This window comes from Nanorana parkeri, unplaced genomic scaffold, assembly GCF_000935625.1.
Source record: "Nanorana parkeri isolate BGI_ZX_2015 unplaced genomic scaffold, ASM93562v1 scaffold1674, whole genome shotgun sequence".
NCBI lineage: Eukaryota > Metazoa > Chordata > Amphibia > Anura > Dicroglossidae > Nanorana > Nanorana parkeri.
The window spans coordinates 65,286-71,220 of NW_017307942.1; positions in this window are offsets into that span (position 1 = coordinate 65,286).

Sequence of the window (5,935 nt, forward strand, 5' to 3'; positions counted from 1 at the left end):
GGCGCCTGCCACTCATGTTCCTCCTCAGCTATGTAAAGTTTTTGATTAGAACATTTTAGTAACTTAGCTATTATAGTAAACTCCCCATTCAAGCAACCAGCACTCTCAAGCAACTGGAAAAAAAATCGAGGACAAATAAGTCCTTGATTTTCTTTCGCATTTGCTTGATAGACATGGGGACAATAAAAAATGCTGTTAGCAACTAAATTTATTTAGTTGCTGAAGAAATTCTTTGTTTACATCTTGCTACTGGCTGCTAAATTCTGTGGTCTGTGGAATGTAAACAATGGGGAGCAAAAGCCAGCCTGCTATTGGCAATTTCAAATTGCAATAGCCAATAGCAGGCTGGCTATTGCACCCTCTCACTGAGCAAAGGAGAAAACCTGAGAGAGAACTTTCTGCTTCTCTGTTCAGTGGGCAGGTGCAATAGCCAGACTGCTGTTGGCTTTTGCAATTTGAAATAGCTAATAGCAGTCTGGGTTTTGCTCCCACCCACTGCCTGCTGTTTTCATTAACATGCCAGCTGCTGAATCTAGTTGGCAGATGAATGGGGCCATGGAGGGCGTCGTGGGGGGTTGCTTGAGACTCACTGATCCCCGTGGGTGCCAAATAACTGTAAGTTTACTGTACAAATAAAATGTAGACATCTCTGATGAAGCAGGAACAGAATAGATGGTGGATGGGACAAACATATCTTTAATATAATTGCCCATGCACAACAAAGTACATCCCTTATAAACAATAGTGCCCCCTCTAGGGTGACAGGGATTGCAGTTGTCTGTTGGTCCATGTATTTCAGAGCATCACAACCATTTCTCCCCAACTCTGTGGTATCTGTATTGTGAATGTATATTGTGTGTTATGCATTATGGTACTTATAAACAAAAGTAGGGATTTGTGGACACGGTTTAGGATTAGGAAAGTGCGTGCTGCTTCACATAGTAAAATTGCTGAGGCACTGTGGATGTCCTGACTCGGTTTGGTGGCTCATGTTGATGCCTGTGCACCTGTATCTCTGGTAGATTTTGCACACACCTTATTAAATGGATGTTGGATTTGTGAAAAGTGAAAGAGAGAGAGAGCAAGGACAGTACTTTGCCTAATTAAAGTATTGCACAGTTACTTAAAGTGACACTAAACTCAGGAATTAAATCTTAAAAATACATTCAAGTACCTTAACTATTAACAAAATGTATCTTATTTGCGTATCATTCGGCTGTAGATCCTTAAATCATCTCTGAATTTGTGATGACACTGTCCTTCCTTCTGGAGGGTGGCTACTTTTGTTCTCCGTAGTTCTTGTGTTTTAACCTCTTGCCGTCCGCCCGTTAAGAAAAAACGGACGGAGGGCAGACTCGCATCAGCGGGTTGCCGTCTCCAGACGGCATTTTTTTCCTGCTTGCGCGCCCCCTAGCGCGCGCACGGGCAGGAAAGACCCGCTCGTTACTACAGCCGTTAACGGCTGTTTCACATACAACCAATCAGCGGCTCTATAGCCGCCGATTGGTTGTATGGCGTGAATTTCGGAGCGCCCCACCCAATCGCGAGTGCCGCCATCTCCCCCCTCCTGACCCCTCACCTTTAATCCCGGGATCCGCTAGCCCATCTGCGGCCCGGGACCGGCTCGGGAGGGCGTCAGGAGAAGGAGGGAGGGAGAATGGCCGCATCATTCGAACAAGCCTTTTCAAACGATGCCACAAATTTTCTATTGGGTTCAGGTCAGGGCTGTATCCTGGCCAGGTCAACAATGGAATGGACTTTGTAGTGAACCACTGATTGCATATTTTTACTGTGTGGCAGGGAGTCAGTCACCACATCTAATGTATGCAAAGCAATATATAACATTTTTATTCTTGGGTTTAGATACACTTTAAAGTTTATGTAAACTAGTTATGTAAAATAGTTTTTTATTATTTACTCCTGTTTCGTTTTCTCAATATAGAATTGTTTTGTTATAGCTATTCAATAAGTACAGAAAATACCTGTTTAGTTTTGCGAGAAATCTTATGTTAACTTCTGTGAGGACGCCAGAACCAACCTGTGCAGCCAAAGTTCTGGGCAAGCACTGTTTACTGCCAGAAGACCACTGCATACTGTATTGTATGCAGCATCTCCTGAATTTACATGACCCTCTGACACCTGTATCCCTGCCTGTCCTTATGCACCTGTTGCACTCTCCAGGGGTGTTAAAACTGGAGCAGCAAGAGAGGCCGCCCTCATCATCTTGCACTCCCCCCAAGGTATGTGACAACTTCCTATGCACAAGGAAAGGTTATGGGGGTGAGGATGGGTAAGGAGATGAGGAGAGGCCTGTGTTCTTTGCAATCCATCAGAATTGAAGTTGGCAGGGCTGACACCATGTGCTAGGAATTCAGAGAGGAAACACTGTGTTGTCAAAGTAGGAGCATACTATAGTTCTGGCACATTATGTATTAAACACATGTACTAAATATTTTTGTAAATTTTGCCTTGACATTTTAAGTGCTCTTTTTAATTTTTTTTAAGACAGCATTGTAATGTGAATGCTATATATACTGTGCATATTGTGTGAATATATATAGCGTATATATATTATGACCACCTGACGTTTGTAGGCAAATTATCTATAATTAGCTATAATTTTGCGCTGAATTTGCTAGAGGGCCAGACCATTATTAATAGGGAAGCAGGTTGTTTACCACGACAGTAGAAGTGTTTTTTTTCTGAAGATATGGGCAAACAACGCGATTTAACAGCCTTTGAACGTGGGATGATTGTTGGCCCTCGGAGCCATGGAGCGAGTATCAGCAAAAAAGCAGAATTTGTTAAATGTTCCAGAGCAGCTGACAGTCCAGTCTTTAAAGTGTTTAAAGACTGGACTGTCAGCTGAAAATCTGGGTTTGAACGTGCGAATTGTGGCCGCCAGCGACTAGTCAATGTTAGGGCAGAACAGAGAGTGGCAAGACTGGTACAAGACAACAGAAGGGCAACAGTGCAGCGTCAGATTCCTTGCATCACCTTTCAACATCTCGTGGAGTCACGAGGCGGCCCAACGAAGTCATCTTGTGGAGTTATCTCGTGGCCCAACGAAGTAATGATGGGGTGGTCATAATAATCTGGCCACTCAGTGTATATATATATGTAAATATAATTATAGATCTTTAGTCCCCCTGTGATCCTGAATTTCATTTGATATTAAAAATCTCTGCAACAAATGGGAGCTAGCAGGTTAAAAACCCATCTCTTTTGAATTATATTTCCTGGACAAAAATGCCTTTTAATTGGTTGACATTCCATTACTAATCTCAGGAAACTCCTTGACCGTGCCAGCTAAACAACACAACTCTCAAGAGGAAAATCTAATTGGCATCAAAAAGTAGATAAGACTTTTGACTTTAAAGCATTTATGTATTATTAAGAAATTATTCAACATTTGGAAATCTCATAGGAAAATGGACAATTTTCTTTACAGTCCACTCCAGCTCATGATTCTGTCTAAGTATGTAAAAAAGTTTCACTTTTGTGAAACTGACATTTACAAGAACTTAACTACCCAAGAAGAGGAAAAGAACAGTTTTACATTTTAAAATGGGTTTAAGAATCAACCAGGAAGACATGTTGTGACTGCTTCTTTTAAAAATTTAGCAGAAAGAATCTGCTGTTATCAGCTGAAAAGGTTGATTGAAATGACGACTCTTCTTGGAGCCATAACAAGTGTGGATTTTGGAAATAATTCAGGGGGTAGCCTGCATACAAGTATGTGTTTATGTTTTAGGTAGATGTGTGATTGATTTGTTAGCTTCAAAACACTGTCTGTATAGGGAGGATAGGATAACACTGATGAACAGCAATTTCAAAACAAGGTATGAATCATCCTGCATTCTGTTCAGTCAGCAGTATAAAGATATGGTCTTAAAAATATATTTTGAGTTTAACCCCTTGGTGACAGAATTATATCTTTTAAATAGACCTTCTTTGGCAAACGTAAGGTCCACTTTTTTTACACCCCTCCATCTTCCCCCAACACAAATGGCTATCTGTGCATTGGAGTGGGATTTTGAGCTCCTTGCTCTGTTGAAGGCACGGTGACATCAAATGTGCCTCCCGGAAAAAAACAGAAACTGGACAGAGGTAAGTTTTTTATTTCCTATAAATGCAATCCCCCTGGAAAGATACCTTGTCCCCATGTTGATGAGGACAAGGGCCTCTTCCTCACAACCCTGGCCTGGTGGTTGTGGATGAAGAAGCCCTAGTCCTCATTGACATGGTAGTAATTAATACCTGTGCTACACTTATGTATTACTTAACATGTATGCAGCTACCATCAAAATATATATGATGCTAGGTCTCCACTTTAAAGCTGGCAGTTTTCAGTTAAATTCAACCATTTCTGAGTCACTGAAAATTGCAAATATGATCGCACGTAATTGCCAGAAACTTAACAATCTACCACCCATGACTGTCATTAATCACCAGAATACAGTCATTTTTGAAGTCGATACTGGGCAACAAATTGGCTGCTTCAATACAGTTTATTAAAAGATCAAACTAAAATGGAATCAACATGGTAAAAACTACAGCAATTTCATAGAAGGCAATCTGATTTTCCCACCACATTCGTTCAGGGCAATTTTGATCCACAAACAACGCGATTTAACAGCCTTTGAACGTGGGATGATTGTTGGCCCTCGGAGCCATGGAGCGAGTATCAGCAAAAAAGCAGAATTTGTTAAATGTTCCAGAGCAGCTGACAGTCCAGTCTTTAAAGTGTTTAAAGACTGGACTGTCAGCTGAAAATCTGGGTTTGAACGTGCGAATTGTGGCCGCCAGCGACTAGTCAATGTTAGGGCAGAACAGAGAGTGGCAAGACTGGTACAAGACAACAGAAGGGCAACAGTGCAGCGTCAGATTCCTTGCATCACCTTTCAACATCTCGTGGAGTCACGAGGCGGCCCAACGAAGTCATCTTGTGGAGTTATCTCGTGGCCCAACGAAGTAATGATGGGGTGGTCATAATAATCTGGCCACTCAGTGTATATATATATGTAAATATAATTATAGATCTTTAGTCCCCCTGTGATCCTGAATTTCATTTGATATTAAAAATCTCTGCAACAAATGGGAGCTAGCAGGTTAAAAACCCATCTCTTTTGAATTATATTTCCTGGACAAAAATGCCTTTTAATTGGTTGACATTCCATTACTAATCTCAGGAAACTCCTTGACCGTGCCAGCTAAACAACACAACTCTCAAGAGGAAAATCTAATTGGCATCAAAAAGTAGATAAGACTTTTGACTTTAAAGCATTTATGTATTATTAAGAAATTATTCAACATTTGGAAATCTCATAGGAAAATGGACAATTTTCTTTACAGTCCACTCCAGCTCATGATTCTGTCTAAGTATGTAAAAAAGTTTCACTTTTGTGAAACTGACATTTACAAGAACTTAACTACCCAAGAAGAGGAAAAGAACAGTTTTACATTTTAAAATGGGTTTAAGAATCAACCAGGAAGACATGTTGTGACTGCTTCTTTTAAAAATTTAGCAGAAAGAATCTGCTGTTATCAGCTGAAAAGGTTGATTGAAATGACGACTCTTCTTGGAGCCATAACAAGTGTGGATTTTGGAAATAATTCAGGGGGTAGCCTGCATACAAGTATGTGTTTATGTTTTAGGTAGATGTGTGATTGATTTGTTAGCTTCAAAACACTGTCTGTATAGGGAGGATAGGATAACACTGATGAACAGCAATTTCAAAACAAGGTATGAATCATCCTGCATTCTGTTCAGTCAGCAGTATAAAGATATGGTCTTAAAAATATATTTTGAGTTTAACCCCTTGGTGACAGAATTATATCTTTTAAATAGACCTTCTTTGGCAAACGTAAGGTCCACTTTTTTTACACCCCTCCATCTTCCCCCAACACAAATGGCTATCTGTGCATTGGAGTG